The sequence below is a fragment of the Carassius carassius genome, chromosome 38 (genome assembly GCF_963082965.1).
Source record: "Carassius carassius chromosome 38, fCarCar2.1, whole genome shotgun sequence".
NCBI classification, from domain to species: Eukaryota; Metazoa; Chordata; class Actinopteri; order Cypriniformes; family Cyprinidae; genus Carassius; species Carassius carassius.
In genome coordinates, this window is record NC_081792.1 from 3,371,877 (window position 1) to 3,390,723 (window position 18,847).

At 40.5% G+C, this 18,847-nt stretch overlaps 1 non-coding gene across 1 annotated transcript; it reads right to left on the reverse strand.

Annotated features, from left to right (window-relative positions):
* Positions 1–2,541: 2,541 nt before the first annotated feature.
* Positions 2,542–2,613, reverse strand: trnae-uuc (transfer RNA glutamic acid (anticodon UUC)). The gene has a single exon. It is a non-coding gene; the product is annotated as a tRNA-Glu (tRNA).
* Positions 2,614–18,847: the final 16,234 nt, after the last annotated feature.

Below are 18,847 nucleotides of genomic sequence, written 5' to 3' on the forward strand. Positions count from 1 at the left end.
TTAACGTCCATCTCATCTTCACATTCAGACATCACTTCCAGAATTTTACGTGAAACATACACCGGGTCCATCCCAGTTAAAAATATACTCGTCAAATCAGGCCATGTATATTTCAGACTTCTTACAAGTTTCATTTGGCTACTGAGATTTTTTTCCCGCTTGCTATCGCCCGTACAATCGTGATTTGGGTCGCATTCCGCCGTGATGATCTTTTGCATCAGACCGATCATCTGTCCTCTGTAGTGTAGTTTAAAAACAGGGTCGATAATGTCTTTTACAGAACATGTGTTTCCCGCGGCGCAATCCAGTTTTTCGACCTCAACAGCGCAGCTCCATTTACCCTGCATGGGTCTTTGTGCAGCGTCAGACGACTTTTTCAGAATTCGATTCGAAACTTTGGCCCTAATCGATATAGAACTTTGTCGTCGAATGCGGATGTAATGTTTTAATTCACAATGAATTTCCGGTTTATAGATTTATTGTATAGTTTATTGTTCACAGCAGGCAACTGTAGCGTAGTAGTCTTTGTTGGTTTTAGTGATTGGACCCACCCTCAACCCCTTGTATGATGTACACGATGTGGGGGATTGTCATCAGGAAGTCATAAACATTGGTCACGCCCAAGATGGCTCCGCCCAAGATGATCAAGATGATCGCCCAAGATGATCACTCGAGTCGGCCGTGATATTTTGGTTTATGATTAAAAGGCTGGATAATAATAAGCAATTATTATTGCTTTTATTGAACCGCCGCGGCTCGGGTTCGATTCCCGGTCAGGGAAAGCTCTTTTGGCTTCCAATTGTGGACTGCGAATTCAAGCTCTGCTAACAGCTGCGAGAAAGCCAGCTCCAAACCAAAAAAATGGTGAGAACTTGAAAAAAAGACCTCCTTCGAGACGGAGTCGAACCAGCGACCTAAGGATTGCCAACACTCCAACCTACAGTCCTCCGCTCTACCAGCTGAGCTATCGAAGGGGCAAAGTGTTAGACAGAACCTCGACATATCACGGTGTTGTAGCTCTACTGCTGGCCAAAAAGTCACTTCTGGTGCAGGAAGATGTGCTGGATTTTTGAGGAGGGAATCAAAAAGGAGCATGCGTTCCCATACCGGGAGTCAAAACTGGGCCGCCTGGGTGAAAACCAGGAATCCTAAGCGCTAGACCATATGGGATTTGGAAACTTTAAACTGGCCATTGGCTTCTGGCACACTTTCCATACATGTGGTCCGTGTGGGCGCAGGATCTTGTAGTGGCCTGTTGCTTTAGGTCTGCGACTGTAACAATGTGATAATAATTTGGCAAAACAAGAATTATCCATAAGGACGGTTTTCTGAATTATATAGTGTTGTATGCATTCAAGGTATCTGTTTTTTTTTTACTCACCCCGGGAGTTCAGTTTATTTAGGCAGATTCCTGTGATTGCTGAATTGATACCTTGAACTGGTAATTAAGCTCTTGTCCAGGTGAAAATACTTGTGTCATGCATCTGAAAACACACATTGCAACCGTTATCTAGATGAAAATCTGACTTTCATCGGTCTGTCAAAGTACAAAATTGACATATTTTGAATCCGTGAAGTTGCTGATTATTCGCTCGTTCAGTTTAATGCAGATTACAATTTATTCTCAATGTCCAGGTGGCAATTAGTGATAAGGCTTCAAAATGGCAAGGCCGTGACATCAAAACAACATGGCATTACACCCTTCAAAGTAATGAAGCAGTTACAGAGTAGCAATGAAATTGTTCATTCGAAAATCAACTGGCTGCCAGCCTGCAGTTTATTTCCCCTTTAATCGCCGAGCTTGTCGGAGTGCTTGTGAGACGAATGACAATACCGAAGCATGTCCGTGTCTTCCCTAGACATCGGAAAGGGTGTGCAGAATATGTCTTTTTTGGAAAAAAAAGAAGAATGCCTGAAGATTTGCCTTTTCTTCTGGATTTTGGAGAAGAAGAAAAAAAAAACACAACAACAAAATAAGCTGAAGAAAAACAAGCACGGAGCGAGCCAGCCAGGGGTCAACCTAGAATCTTCTGATCCGTAGTCGGACGCATTATCCATTGCGCCACTGGCCCACCAATAGTAAAGACCCCTGATTGCTACAGAGTTGTTGGTTTTAGATGAGACAGTGGCAAGCATTGCTGTCTGCTTATTCTCACCTTGTTATCAGGAGGTAAGCCCACCAGCCCACCAGTCCACCAGCCCCTCCCTGGTGGTCTAGTGGTTAGGATTCGCCGCTCTCACTGCCCCGTCCCGGGTTCGATTCCCGGTCAGTGAAAGCTCTTTTGGCTTCCAATTGTGGACTGCGAATTCAAGCTCTGCTAACAGCTGCGAGAAAGCCAGCTCCAAACCAAAATAAATGGTGAGCACTTGAAAAAAAGACCTCCTTCGAGCCGGCAACCTAAGGATTGCCAACACTCCAACCTACAGTCCTCCACTCTACCAGCTGAGCTATCAAAGGGGCAAAATGTTAGACAGAACCTCGACATCTGGGGCAGGAAGATGTGCTGGATTTTTGAGGAGGGAATCAAAAAGGAGCATGCGTTCCCATACCGGGAGTCTAACCCGGGCCGCCTGGGTGAAAACCAGGAATCCTAACCGCTAGACCATATGGGATTTGGACACCTTAAACTGGCCATTGGCGCACTTTCCATACATGTGGTCAGTGTGGGCGCAGGATCTTGTAGTGGCCTGTTGCTTTAGGTCTGCGACTGTAACAATGTGATAATAATTTGGCAAAACAAGAATTATCCAAAAGGACGGTTTTCTGAATTATATAGTGTTGTATGCATTCAAGGGATCTGTTTTTTTTTACTCACCCCGGGGGTTCAGTTTTTTCTGGCAGATTCCTGTGATTGCTGAATTGATACCTTGAACTGGTAATTAAGCTCTTGTCCACGTGAAAATACTTGTGTCATGCATCTGAAAACACACATTGCAACCGTAATCTAGATGAAAATCTGCCTATCGTTGGTCTGTCAAGGTACAAAATTGACATATTGTGAGGTTAATAATGAAAGTGAGACCAATTTTTTATCCGCAAAGTTGCTGATTATTCGCTCATTCAGTTCAATGCAGATTACAATTTATTCTCAATGTCCAGGTGGCAATTAGTGATAAGGCTTCAAAATGGCAAGCCCGTTACATCAAAACCACATGGCATTACACCCTTCAAAGTAATGAAGCAGTTACAGAGTAGCGATGAAATTGTTCATTCGAAAATCAACTGGCTGCCAGCCTGCAGTTTATTTCCCCTTTAATCGCCGAGCTTGTCGGAGTGCTTGTGAGACAAATGGCAATACCGAAGCATGTCCGTGTCTTCCCTAGACATCGGAAAGGGTGTGCAGAATGGACATCTTTTTTGGAAAAAAAGAAGAATGCCTGAAGATTTGCCTTTTCTTCTGGATTTTGGAGAAGAGAAAAAAAAACACAACAACAAAATAAGTCGGAGAAAAACAAGCACAGAGCGAGCCAGCCAGGAGTCGAAACTAGAATCTTCAGATCCGTAGTCAGACGCGCTATCCATTGCGCCAAGGCCGGCGCCCATTAGTTGAGGTAAAGATCCTAAAAGACGCACAGGGACGCGAGTTCGCGGCCCACTCCGAACAGTGATGGAATTCCTGGAATGTGTCCGCTTTGACGCTGCTGATGCACGCGTACGTAATCATCATTCTCCCCCGTAATTTAATCGAACGTAAATTCGTCCCCCCACTTTAATTTGGGAACTGTCCAAAGTAAACACTCTCACGTTATGTATGTTTCATTCATACCGGACACCGGAGGGCGCTCTCTCGCATAAAGTCCAAAACAGACTCGTAAAAGTACCAGCTCGTGACCACTATGTGACGCACGCTACAGGAAATACCTTATATGGACAAAAGCATCAAGCTGTCACCGGATAAAAAAGTCGAAATGATTTGACAGACAAAACGTGAATATTCATTGCAACAAATACATGATTTGTGTTTTTGTGCATTTTCACAACAAAATACATGAATAACGCAGCGCTAACTAACTCATTTTTTACAGTATATTATTTTTTACAGTATAACATTATATCTTTATATTTTCTGAAAGTCCCTGTTTTTGTGTGTGTGTGTTTTAATGTTATGTAATACTGGAATACTTAAAAAAATTTGCAACTTCAAATACAGTGAGAAATAGGCACAAAAACATTGCTAGTGCAAAGATTAAGATTAACAACCCTTTTTATTTGCAAATATAAAGTCAATAAAAAAATTATAACAGCAGTGCAAATATATATGCATGTACAAATATTGTGAGAATACAAAAAGGCACAATAACAATAGTGTGAGGGCAAATATTAACAATCCTTTTAATCTCCATATATATTTTAAAGCCAATAAAACATTTAGAACAGTAGTGCAATTTTGACACATCAATTAAAAATAATAAACAGTAAACCAAAAATGTTTACCACAGTAGTAAAATGTTTACATATCAGTTTAAAAAAATATAATAAATATCAAACCAAAACAAACACAATAACAATAGTGTGAGGGCAAATATTAACAAACCTTTTAATCTCCATATACATTTTAAAGCCAATAAAACATTTAGAACAGTAGTGCAATTTTGACACATCAATTAAAAATAATAAACAGTAAACCAAAAATGTTTACCACCGTAGTAAAATGTTTACATATCAGTTTAAAAAACATAATAAATATCAAACCAAAACAAACACAATAACAATAGTGTGAGGGCAAATATTAACACCCCTTTTAATCTCCATATACATTTTAAAGCCAATAAAACATTTAGAACAGTAGTGCAATTTTGACACATCAATTAAAAATAATAAACAGTAAACCAAAAATGTTTACCACAGTAGTAAACTTTTTACATATCAGTGTACAAATATAATAAATATCAATCCAAAACAAACATTTGCAGTGCAATTTTGACATCAGACTAAGAAAATAATAAATAGTAAACCAAGACAAACATTTACCACAGTAGTGCAATTTTGACATATTAGCCAAAAAAAAGTAAATCAAAACAAAAATGGACCATAGTAGCGCAATTATGACATATTCGCCCCTAAAAAAATAGTAAATCAAATATACCAAAAACAAAATAATGATAATAATAAAAACATAAACATACCATATATATATAATGGTATGAAATATTTTTCCAACAGAGGCATGCAGCAGAGGAAACACACAGTAATTACACATAGACAGCTGTCATTGTTGGAGACTTGTAAATTGCACTATAAAGCAAACATTAACCAAATAAAAATATAATGTGCTGAAATAGCAGTTTTAAGAAGCTGGAGGGTTGCCATTCCCCTTTTTTTTCTTCTATAACCTCGTTCCTGCAGCACAGCCCTCCATTCACCATATGATTGAGTCTCAGACTCTTTGCAGAACCAGTTGCCAAAGTACTGAAGATGTGATGGTGGCTTTCTCTCTTTGTTACACTTTCTGCAAAGAATGACATCTGTCTTCTTCAATTATTTTCTTGTTACAGTTCCAGTGCGCTCCCTCTCCAGTTTTCTCTTTCTGTATTGCTGAGTGGAGTAAGGAACATCTTGACCGGATGTCTGTGTCTGAGCTGATGGTTGCAGAGCTGAAGGTAAAGGGAAGTTGAAGAACATCACCTGTGAGGTACCTGGCACTGTAGAGGATGCCATGGGTGCGTCTGGGGCTTGGATACACTGCTTCAAAATCTCTTGTTCCTGTGACTTGCCACGCCTGCTGAACCTGGGAAACATAAAACGACAGATATTAATAAACATTTAAGCAATACAAAAGATCAACTACTATTTGTCATGACTATGACGCAGCAGCATGACACAGCTGAGATCACACAGCAGTCGTCTAATGTATTACTGCTTTTGTGAAATGGCTACTTTATTGAGATTAACATTGTATTATGAATTATTGATTCTTGCAGTCTGCTGAAGACAGCTGATCCATGTCATAAATCTTATCTTTCATAATGAAGAAGAAAACAGAAGTTGAACTCTTGTTGATTTGTTTCTAGACCTGCAAACCAGCCATGGTTACATTGAGGCTGATGATACAAAAAATTTTGAGAAGTGTTTCTTGGGTACGTTCCCCACTGAGAATGGGTAACAAATTTCAATCTGGATACTTCAGATCAATCTTGCGCTCTGTGTCTTGCCTGGTTGCCTGTTGATGGCAATATTAACCAAAGTTGCCCAGCAGCATTTATCAAAAAAAGTTTCCGTGTAACATTCGCCCTTAGCTGCTTTAAGTTTAGGCTTAGCGGTGACAATGCTTATTTACTCACCATTGTGTGACTGTTGCAGCGTTCACTTCTGGGAGCTGGATGGTGTCTCACTCATCACCTTAGCATTAGTGAGGATGCACTCTCGGATGTGCTTGTAAGCACGTGCTACAACAGTGAAGCGGGACACCCTTACTCCGTCACAGCGCACCGCGTTTGGGTAGAGAGCACAGAGCCTTGTGAAAATGGCCTCCACCACTCGGTTGCAGTCAGGCCACTGTGCAGGACTATGAGCCCCAACGAAACACCTGCAAATTACAACAGGATACATATTATTAATGTAAGATTGTTTTCATTGTGTGATCTTATTTTTATTTTCCCTTACCTATTCTGTCTGTTTTGCTTTGTGTTGTCTAAATGTTCATTGATAATATCTGCCCATAGTTATGTTTTCTTTCTTTGTTTTGTTTTTAGATTGATGTTGAAATGTCATATCAATAAATCAGGTCTCTACTGGATTACTGTGTTGTGGAATTATTACAGGGTGTTGTTAGTCAGCCTGTCAGATTTTATTCACAATAATGACTGCATATTATCCCGTTTATTACATGGCTACTTACTAAAGTACAGTAAAAGACAAATTATTTGACACAACATATTGATACAAAATGATTTTACCGATTTAAGAAATGATTGCTTTGTTTCTGCTAAATTAATTATTCCAGTGTACGGTTGTAACTGTGTCCATAGCAATGTAACATACTTAGCAACCTAATATATATAGTCAGAATTAAATGTAAATCACAACTAATAATTTATGTTATAACCAAGATAAGCTAGTCATGAAGGTGTCAGGTTACTAAACAAAAAAAGTTGTAGGTGATATTTCAGCCAGTTTCAGATATATATATATATATATATATATATATATATATATATATATATATATATATATATATATATTACAAAACAATTTTTAAACCCTGTTTACTAAATATAATATACCTTTTGGTGCTCTCCACACCTGGGGCCACAATCTTCTTAGTGGCCCTGAATCGTCCCTGTTTTAGGTTGGTTTGGTGACGTGGTGGGTAAATGGTCTTTTTCCTGTCATACTCCCCCAATGCCTGCCATAGGGAGATGATCTTGATGCACTCTTCTCCCGACAAAGCCAGACGGTGGTCTCTGAGGCCAACCAAGAACTCTGCCAAGTCCTGCACGGCTCCATACCCCTCAATATTATCAGGTCCAACCGAATCCTAAAATGAAAGATAATTTAGGAACTTTTGATAGCATCAATGAAAACAAATATTCACATGAAAGCACATTCAATGTAACCCAGATTATGTTTACATACATGTAAATGTAAATAAAAAATAAACTGGGCCCTTACATCATGTGAAGTGTTCTCTTCCGATGTTGGATGATCCGTTTCTGCAGATAATCGGTCCACTGGGACAACATCAAAAAGGTCAATATTGATTTGAAATTTGTATTTATGCCTTTCAATGTGATAAATACAAATTTATAGTTAGTGTGATAACAAATACCGAAATCTTTATGAATACTTTGGTAAAACTCACAGCTATGTGCTCCAGGAAAGAGTCCTAGATTTGATTGAGTGTGCAGTGAGCTGCTGACAGGAGATGACACTGGTGATGGAGGGACCACAAACAGTGATGACGTGGGGCTGGTTGCTGGAGGAGTTGGAGATGATGCTGCAGACGCTGCAGACACTGATGCTTGTGAAGAGGCAGCAGGTGTCCGTTCAGTGTCAAAGGTGGGGACAGTGATGTCCTGAAACTCCTCAAGTTCAGCATAACCTTCATCCACCTCTATACCAACCTCAGTGGTCTCTGACTCTTCAATGGCCAACTTGTAGTCCTGCAGAACTTTACCAGTTTGCTGGTAAAGATATTCCACTCCAATAAGCTCACCTTTAAAATAGAAAAACATTGACAATTAGATAACATACCATAATATTATATTATAAATTAGTGGTTCAGTGGTTTATACTTAAATTAAAGTGTCACTAAAAACAAAAAAAAAATTGTTATATACCAGTGTACTTTCTTGGCCCAACATAAGGAATGATTTTCATGCCCATAAGCTCCTCTGCAAGAGTGTTGACAGCATGACGCAGAAGATGGTTGTAGGAATGTGGTTGCTGCTGATTAGTTGTTGCTGCCACAGCCCGGTCCTCATTCCACCTTGCAAGCCCATCCAAAAGATATGCCTGAAAGAAGGTGTCACTTGCCAGCGTGCCTATAAATGAAAAAAAAACAATAATAAATTCACAGAACAAAAATTTCATATAAATACACAAATAGCTGTTCTTGCAATTCTCATAATTATTTCAGTATAAATCATATCTTAATTTAATAATTCAGTTAAATAATTTATTAAACTGGGATGAATCTGTTAAGGTGCAAGTGAAATGACTCAAGTGAAGTGGAACCTCTGGCACAGCGGTATGTTGGCACGCGGTGCCCTCCCTTCAGTACAGTACCCGTCTGCATGTAGAGCTGCACACCGGCAGGATCCTGGATGCAGGCCACATGCTTCCGCTGGGACTTTAAAATCTCTCTCATGCGGGCTGAGTTTATTAGTGGGACTCCCAGAGTGTCACGACCAGCATCTCCATCAAAGGCCTGAACATGGCTCTCAATCAGCGCCAGGGTCTCTTTGGTCCCGCGAGTGGTTCTCCTGCAATGTAGCGCTAGCTCGCTACGACTGATAAAGCGCAGCACATCAGCCTCGGGTGATGGTTTCCCATCAGCTTCCAGCTCTGCTTGCTTAGCCGTCTTCAGGGCAGCCAGGTCGACCTGGTCCCACATGAAAATACAATGGCTGAGGCCACTCATAAATGTGGCATATAACTGGTGAGAGTCGGTGGTGCAGCCGACAGCAAACCTTCGCATGAAGTGCCAGACATCTAACCGGATGGTCATTTGCCCCCACTCTTCAAACATCCTCCTCAAAAGAGTGTTGCCACAGCAGTCTCGGTCGACATACAGCACTTCGGGAGGAGCCACCCCAGCCACTCTGTATCGCTTGATAAGGCCTTCTATCATTGGCCCCAGACCAAAACCTTCGCTCGCTGTGAGCACGGACATGATCACCTGTCCATGCTCATTGCCAACATTAGTTGCCCAAGTAGCAGTGCCATAGCTGCGTCCTGCTAGTTTTCTGGCCACTTTTTTGGTAGAATCCTTTTTTAAGATTCGACCATATTGTGATGTTATAGTGGCCTTGACCTCATCCAGCCTTTGCAGGACATCCTGGGCATACACCTGCATCAGCCATCGGTGCTTGGGTATAGAAGGCATTGAAGGAGCAGGTTCAAATGTCACAGGCAGGATTAGGCTCGACGTGACAGCACTGGCAATCCCCTTGCAATCTGTCAGTTACTGGACTGTCGTTTGCAACCAGACATCAACATGACGCTCCTGTAGCTTGCGCTGGATCTGGCTGCTGCTGTTTCCCAGCCCACGCTGACGCATCAAAGTTACTACCTCAAAGTCACATGCAAGTTTTGAAGTAAGAATGCAAAGGAACAGCACCCTGTGGCCAATGTCGAGCTGGGAAACGAGATCATGGCTCCAGCTGATGACCTTCCTTTTACATCTTCGGCAGGCAAGGTACTCAGATGCCACAAAGTACATCTCACCCATGGCAACCACCTGCCTGATCTTTTGATGCAGTCTGGTTCTTTTTGACAGTCTGGATGCGGACAAGTCAGCTTCACTTGCCACAGTTTTCGTGGCATCCAGAGCAGCAGGCGATGGCCAAAGTAATTCTCCAAGGAAGGAGAATTACTGGTCTTCAGTGGCACCGGTGGAGGATACCACCAAAGTTTGTTCACCCTACTAAATACCAGCTCAGGATGCCCCTGTGCTGTCCACCTGAACAGGGCCTTGGAGATCCACCTCTGGTCCACTTCAGGCAGGGTGTGTGTCCATCCAGCAGGAAGACAGACTCGTCTTGCTGAAAAAATAAAATAAAATAGAAAAACAGAAAATAAACACATATATAAACAAACTCACATTGCTTCACTTTACTTTATTATCCCTGGAAAGGAAACGTTGAATACTTTAAATAAGTATAGACTTACATGCCACATATGACTCCTCAAACTTAGCTGCCTCTGCCAGCAGTGTGCTGTCATCTATCTCAAGGGACACAGTCGGACAGGTGAGGGTGGCTGAGGGTCCTGTGGCTGTCTCAAGGGACACAGTCGGACAGGTGAGGGTGGCTGAGGGCCCTGTGGCTGTCTCAAGGGACACAGTCGGACAGGTGAGGTTGGCTGAGGGTCCTGTGGCTGTCTCAAGGGACACAGTCGGACAGGTGAGGGTGGCTGAGGGCCGCGCACGTGCCTGGGCCAAAGCTACAAAAAAAACACAGGACAAACAGATAAACATGACTACTGAACAGCAATAAATGCTAAACAAACCAAAAAAGTGTTATACAAATAAATGTTTGCTTACAAGGTGCGACTTTGAGGGGGGAAACCAGTCTTTTTACAGCCTTGTTCAAGTTTTTTTGGTTAGGCAACTTCCTAACCAAGAGGGAGCGGAGAGAGGCAGTAGAAGTATGGGTGGTGGTAGCGTGCTGGGTGGGGGTGGTGAACTCTGTGGGGGCAGAGTGCTGGGAGTCAGCAGCATGCTGGGGAGCTTTCCCAGCATATTGCTCTTCCTTCATGGCAATGGCAATTCTGCCAGAAGGAAAGAGCTCAATATACTCCCTGAAACTCCCCTTGTTGTGGGCATGTTCTTGGGAGTCTTTGCTGCCTCCTGTGGGGTCCCTCTTCATAGCTGCCACCAGATAAGCAGCATACCCCAGGGCATTTTCAGCCACCCACCTAAATGTTTGCCCACGAAATACACCAAACTGGATTTCAAAGAAACCCAACAGGTGCTTTCTGTTAGACAGATCTCCATGGTGCTCACTTAAACTTTTCCTGGCTTTGTCCAGCACTTTCTCCGGGGGCAGGGGTCTTGTGTATGACTTTCCTTTGTTGGCTTCCTTCACCTTTGACGCTTCCACTGTATCCGTCAGATTCAGGCTTCCATCAGCCCGTCTCCTGAAGCGAGGTTCCATCTAAATTAAAAAAAGTGAACTATATTTACTTATGATCACCTTTTAATGTTGATTTTATATTATGCTTTGTTTGTGTATATATTTTCCTACAGGCTAAAAATGTTGGCTAACATATCAGAATTATCCCAGAGTAAGAGGTAATTTTTCAGATAATTATTATACATTAAAATATAACTTTTGTCCCACCTGAGACAGGGAAGGGAAAGTTCAGTCTATTCTATGTGATCTCCTTTTTAAAGACAAATTTTTCACAAATTTGTCTGCTCTATTACAAGTAAAGATCATACATTCAAAATTCTAGAATCAAAATATACTTAAAGTACTAAAAGTAGAAGCATAATGCATACTATATTATTGCATTATAACAAGTAATGCATTAATGTGTTAGAATCGTTTTAATGTTGCAGCTGGTAAAACTGTAACTTAATATACTTTATATTCTGCTTGGTCGACTAATCTACAAAAATATGAAATACTTTTTTTTTATTATAATATTTTACATTGATTAGCTGAATTATTAGCTTGTCTGAACTACAGGTTATTCATTCAAAACAACTTTATATATTTGACACTTTATTTTTATTTTAACATAAAAACACAACTCACTTTACAATATGCTGGCACTAGTATGCAATAAATAAATACAATTAAATGCATTAATTCATGCTTAATTCATGCACAGATAATCATGACTTAATATATAACTCATTAAGGACCAAACCATTTATTAATTATTACTGCATTGGCAACAAATGAACATTTTATATGATTCATAGATAAAGAAATCAATAAATTGTTGTTATTAGTTAAATGTGTCATAATGTATCCATTCCTTAATAACATATTATATTAACTAACAGTGTAAAATTATATCAATAATGAATCATTAGATAATAATTTGTAAAGATATCATTATGTTATTACTTTAACTTTACTTGTTGAGGTACATGACTAATTAAAAAGAAATCCATAACCACAATAACATTTTAACAATATGTTAATAGCTCTTTACCTCAACATGTAAAGTCATAACATGATTCCTTTGAAAATCATTAGCTCATGATTAATTAAAGCTGACAACTGGAAGTTGAAGTAAAAAGCTTTGGCCACTGTAGTAATTAAAATATACATTTACGTCATTAGTTAATATAATGTTATTAAGGAACTAATACATTAAAGTAAATTTAACTAATAAAATTGTATTTATCAATTTATCTATGAAACATATAGAATGTTTATTAGTTGCTGATGTAGTAATCATTAATTAATGGTTTAAGTTAGTCCTTCATTCGTTTACATTAACTCATGATTATCTGTGCATTCGTTAAGTATAAATTAATGCATATTTGTGCACCAGTATTGTAAGTGTTACTTTTTTATTGATAAAAGATTCACTTACATTGCAAATGTTGGTTAGAAATTAATCGATGACAGTTATCTTCTTCTTCAGCCGTGATCCGCAAGTCTCCGGGGGTTCTTGACGTTATCAATTGTTGTTGATAACTTGTTGTTACTACGAAGAATCACGGATGAGGAACGAGCGCTGATTGGTCAATTTCTTGTTGTTACTGGGCGGAATCACGGTTGCAATATGAGCGCTGATTGGCTAATTGCTTGTTGTCTGGGAAGTCGTGGCCTAATGGTTAGAGAGTTGGACTCCCAATTGAAAGGATGTGAGTTCGAGTCCCGGGCCGGCAGGAATTGTGGGTGGGTGGAGAATTGTAGGTACAGTTCTCTCTCCACCTTCAATACCATGACTTAGGTGCCCTTGAGCAAGGCATTGAACCCCCAACTGCTCCCTGGGCGCTGCAGCATAAATGGCTGCCCACTGCTCCGGGTGTGTGCTCACAGTGTGTGTGTGTGTTCACTGCTCTGTGTGTGTGCATTTCGGATGGGTTAAATGCAGAGCACAAATTCTGAGTATGGGTCACCATACTTGGCTGAATTTCACTTTCTTTCTTTCTCTCTTGTTACTGGGGGGAATCACGGTTGCAATACGAGCGCTGATTGGCTAATTCGCAGTTACGATACGAGCGCTGATTGGCTACTTCGCGGTTGCTATACGAGCGCCGATTGGCTAAAACATAAATTTCATGGTTGCAGCCGGGAACGTGATTGGCTGTCATAACAAAGAATAACTGGCCCACCAATAGTAAAGACCCCTGATTGCTACAGAGTTGTTGGTTTTAGATGTGACAGTGGCAAGCATTGCTGTCTGCTTATTCTCACCTTGTTATCAGTAGGTAAGCCTACCAGCCCCTCCCTGGTGGTCTAGTGGTTAGGATTCGGCGCTCTCACTGCCGCGGCCCGAGTTCGATTTCCGGTCAGGGAAATCTCTTTTGGCTTCCAATTGTGGACTGCGAATTCAAGCTCTGCTAACAGCTGCGAGAAAGCCAGCTCCAAACCAAAAAAATGGTGAACACTTGAAAAAAAGACCTCCTTCGAGCCAGCGACCTAAGGATTGCCAAGACTCCAACCTACAGTCCTCCGCTCTACCAGCTGAGCTATCGAAGGGGCAAAGTGTTAGACAGAACCTCGACATCTGGTGCAGGAAGATGTGCTGTATTTTTGAGGAGGGAAGCAAAAAGAAGCATGCGCTCCCATACCGGGAGTCGAACCCAGGCCGCCTGGGTGAAAACCAGGAATCCTAACCGTTAGACCAAATGTGATTTGGACACCTTAAACTGGCCAGTGGCGCACTTTCCATACATGTGGTCAGTGTGGGCGCAGGATCTTGTAGTGGCCTGTTGCTTTAGGTCTGCGACTGTAACAATGTGATAATAATTTGGCAAAACAAGAATTATCCAAAATGACGGTTTTCTGAATTAAATAGTGTTGTATGCATTCAAGGGATCTGTTTTTTTTTACTCACCACGGGGGTTCAGTTTTTTTTGGCAGATTCCTGTCAAAGTCAAAGTCACCTTTATTTATATAGTGCTTTAAACAAAATACATTCCGTCAAAGCAACTGAACAACATTCATTAGGAAAACAGTGTCAATAATGCAAAAATGATAGTTAAAGGCAGTTCATCATTGAATTCAGTGATGTCATCTCTGTTCACTTAAATAGTGTCTGTGCATTTATTTGCAATCAAGTCAACGATATCGCTGTAGATGAAGTGACCCCAACTAAGCAAGCCAGAGGCGACAGCGGCAAGGAACCGTAACTCCGAATGGAGAAAAAAAAACCTTGGGAGAAACCAGACTCAGTTGGGGGGCCAGTTCTACTCTGACCAGACGAAACCAGTAGTTCAATTCCAGGCTGCTGCAAATTCAGATTGTGCAGAAGAATCATCGGTTTCCTGTGGTCTTGTCCTGTTGCTCCTCTGAGACAAGGTCTTTACAGGGGATCTGTATCTGGGGCTCTAGTTGTCCAGGTCTCCGCTGTCTTTCAGGGATGTAGAGGTCCTTTCTAGGTGCTGATCCAGCATCTGGTCTGGATACGTACTGGATCCGGGTGACTGCAGTGACCCTCTGATCTGGACACAGACTGGATCTGGTGGCCACGGTGACCTCGGAACAAGAGAGAAACACAAATATTAGCGTAGATGCCATTCTTCTAATGATGTAGCAAGTACTTAGGGTGTTATGGGAAGTGTTTCCGGTTCCGGTTTACCTAATTAATGCAGCCTAAAAATCCTTTAACTGATTTGGATAATAAAAGCATAATAGTATGTTATGTGTATGCCAGGTTAAAGAGATGTGTCTTTAATCTAGATTTAAACTTCAAGAGTGTGTCTGCCTCCCGAACAATGTTAGGTAGGTTATTCCAGAGTTTAGGCGCCAAATAGGAAAAGGATCTGCCGCCCGCAGTTGATTTTGATATTCTAGGTATTATCAAATTGCCTGAGTTTTGAGAACGTAACAGACGTAGAGGATTATAATGTAAAAGGAGCTCATTCAAATACTGAGGTGCTAAACCATTCAGGGCTTTATAAGTAATAAGCAATATTTTAAAATCTATACGATGCTTGATAGGTAGCCAGTGCAGTGTTGACAGGACCGGGCTAATATGGTCATACTTCCTGGTTCTAGTAAGAACTCTTGCTGCTGCATTTTGGACTAGCTGTAGTTTGTTTACTAAGCGTGCAGAACAACCACCCAATAAAGCATTACAATAATCTAACCTTGAGGTCATAAATGCATGGATTAACATTTCTGCATTTGACATTGAGAGCATAGGCCGTAATTTAGATATATTTTTGAGATGTAAAAATGCAGTTTTACAAATGCTAGAAACGGGGCTTTCTAAGGAAAGATTGCGATCAAATAGCACACCTAGGTTCCTAACTGATGACGAAGAATTGACAGAGCAACCATCAAGTCTTAGACAGTGTTCTAGGTTATTACAAGCGGAGTTTTTAGGTCCTATAATTAACACCTCTGTTTTTTCAGAATTTAGCAGTAAGAAATTACTCGTCATCCAGTTTTTTATATCGACTATGCAATCCATTAGTTTTTCAAATTGGTGTGTTTCACCGGGCTGCGAAGAAATATAGAGCTGAGTATCATCAGCATAACAGTGAAAGCTAACACCATGTTTCCTGATGATATCTCCCAAGGGTAACATATAAAGCGTGAAGAGTAGCGGCCCTAGTACTGAGCCTTGAGGTACTCCATACTGCACTTGTGATCGATAGGATACATCTTCATTCACTGCTACGAACTGATGGCGGTCATATAAGTACGATTTAAACCAATGCACTTCCACTGATGCCAACAAAGTGTTCAAGTCTATACAAAAGAGTGTTGTGGTCAATTGTGTCAAACACAGCACTAAGATCCAATAAAACTAATAGAGAGATACACCCACGATCAGATGATAAGAGCAGATCATTTGTAACTCTAAGGAGAGCAGTCTCAGTACTATGATACGGTCTAAATCCTGACTGGAAATCCTCACATATACCATTTTTCTCTAAGAAGCAATATAATTGTGAGGATACCACCTTTTCTAGTATCTTGGACAGAAAAGGGAGATTCGAGATTGGTCTATAATTAACTAGTTCTTTGGGGTCAAGTTGTGGGTTTTTGATGAGAGGCTTAATAACAGCCAGTTTGAAGGTTTTGGGGACATATCCTAATGACAATGAGGAATTAATAATAGTCAGAAGAGGATCTATGACTTCTGGAAGCACCTCTTTTAGGAGCTTAGATGGTATAGGGTCTAACATACATGTTGTTGGTTTAGATGATTTAACAAGTTTATACAATTCTTCCTCTCCTATGGTAGAGAATGAGTGGAACTGTTCCTCAGGGGGTCTATAGTGCACTGTCTGATGTGATACTGTAGCTGACGGCTGAATGGTTGCAATTTTATCTCTAATAGTATCGATTTTAGAAGTAAAGTAGTTCATAAAGTCATTACTGCTGTGGTGTTGGGAAATGTCAACAATTGTTGAGGCTTTATTTTTTTTAATTTAGCCACTGTATTGAATAAATACCTGGGGTTATGTTTGTTTTCTTCTAAAAGAGAAGAAAAGTAATCGGATCTAGCAGTCTTTAATGATTTTCTGTAGGATATGTTACTTTCCCGCCAAGCAATACGAAATACCTCTAGTTTTGTTTTCCTCCAGCTGCGCTCCATTTTTCGGGCTGCTCTCTTTAGGGTGCGAGTATGCTCATTATACCATGGTGTCAAACTGTTTTCCTTAACCTTCCTTAAGCGTAAAAGAGCAACTTTATTTAAAGTGCTAGAAAAGAGAGAGTCCATAGTTTCTGTTACGTCATCAAGTTGTTCTGAGGTTTTGGATATGCTAAGAAATTTGGTTACATAAGGAAGATAACTTAAAAAGCAGTCTTTTGTGTTAGAAGTGATGGTTCTTCCATACTTGTAACAAGAAGTAGAATTTACAATTTTGGCTATATAAAGTTTGCACAGAACTAAATAATGATCTGAGATATCATCACTTGGCTGATTAATTTCAACACCATCAACATCAATTCCATGTGACAGTATTGAATCTAGAGTATGATATTTGACAATGAGTAGGTCCTGAAACGTGTTGTCTAACCCCAATAGAGTTCAGAATGTCTATAAATGCTGATCCCAATGCATCTTTTTCATTATCAACATGGATTTTAAAATCACCAACTATTAAAACTTTATCTGCATCCAGAACTAACTCGGATGTAAAATCACCAAACTCTTTAATAAAGTCTGTATGGTGCCCTGGTGGCCTGTATACAGTAGCCAGTACAAACATAACAGGGGATTTATCATTAACATTTGTTTCTCTGGATAATGTTATAACCATTACTTCAAACGAGTTATACTTGAAGCCTGCCCTCTGAGAAATCCTGAAAACGTTGTTATAAATTGAAGCAACACTTCCACCTTTGCCTTTTAGACGCATGTTTATAACAGTGATCTTGGGGGGTGGATTCATTTAAAATAATGTAATCATCAGGTTTTAGCCAGGTTTCTGTCAAACAGAGTACATCTATATTATGATCCTGTGATTGCTGAATTGATACCTTGAACTGGTAATTAAGCTCTTGTCCAGGTGAAAATACTTGTGTCATGCATCTGAAAACAAAAATTGCAACCGTTATCTAGATGAAAATCTGCCTATCATCGGTCTGTCAAGGTACAAAATTGACATATTGTGAGGTTAATAATGAAAGTGAGACCAATTTTTAATCCGCAAAGTTGCTGATTATTCGCTCGTTCAGTTTAATGCAGATTACAATTTATTCTCAATGTCCAGGTGGCAATTAGTGATAAGGCTTCAAAATGGCAAGCCCGTGACATCAAAACAACATGGCATTACACCCTTCAAAGTAATGAAGCAGTTACAGAGTAGCAATGAAATTGTTCATTCGAAAATCAACTGGCTGCCAGCCTGCAGTTTATTTCCCCTTTAATCGCCGAGCTTGTCGGAGTGCTTGTGATACGAATGGCAATACCGAAGCATGTACGTGTCTTCCCTAGACATCGGAATGGGTGTGCAGAATATGTCTTTTTTGGAAAAAAAGAAGAATGCCTGAAGATTTGCCTTTTCTTCTGGATTTTGGAGAAGAGAAAAAAAACACATTAGACCAGCGACCTAAGGATTGCCAACACTCCAACCTACAGTTCTCCACTCTACCAGCTGAGCTATCGAAGGGGCAAAGTGTTAGACAGAACCTCGACATATCACGGTCCTGTAGCTCTACTGCTGGCCAAAAAGTCACTTCTGGTGCAGGAATATGTGCTGGATTTTTGAGGAGGGAAGCAAAAAGAAGCATGCGTTCCCATACCGGGAGTCGAATCCGGGCCGCCTGGGTGAAAACCAGGAATCCTAACCGCTAGAGCATATGGGATTTGGAAACCTTAAACTGGCCATTGGCTTCTGGCGCACTTTCCATACATGTGGTCAGTGTGGGCGCAGGATCTTGTAGTGGCCTGTTGCTTTAGGTCTGCGACTGTAACAATCTGATAATCATTTGGCAAAACAAGAATTATCCAAAAGGACGGTTTTCATGCATCTGAAAACACACATTGCAACCGTTATCTAGATGAAAAACTGTCTATTGTCACTCTGTC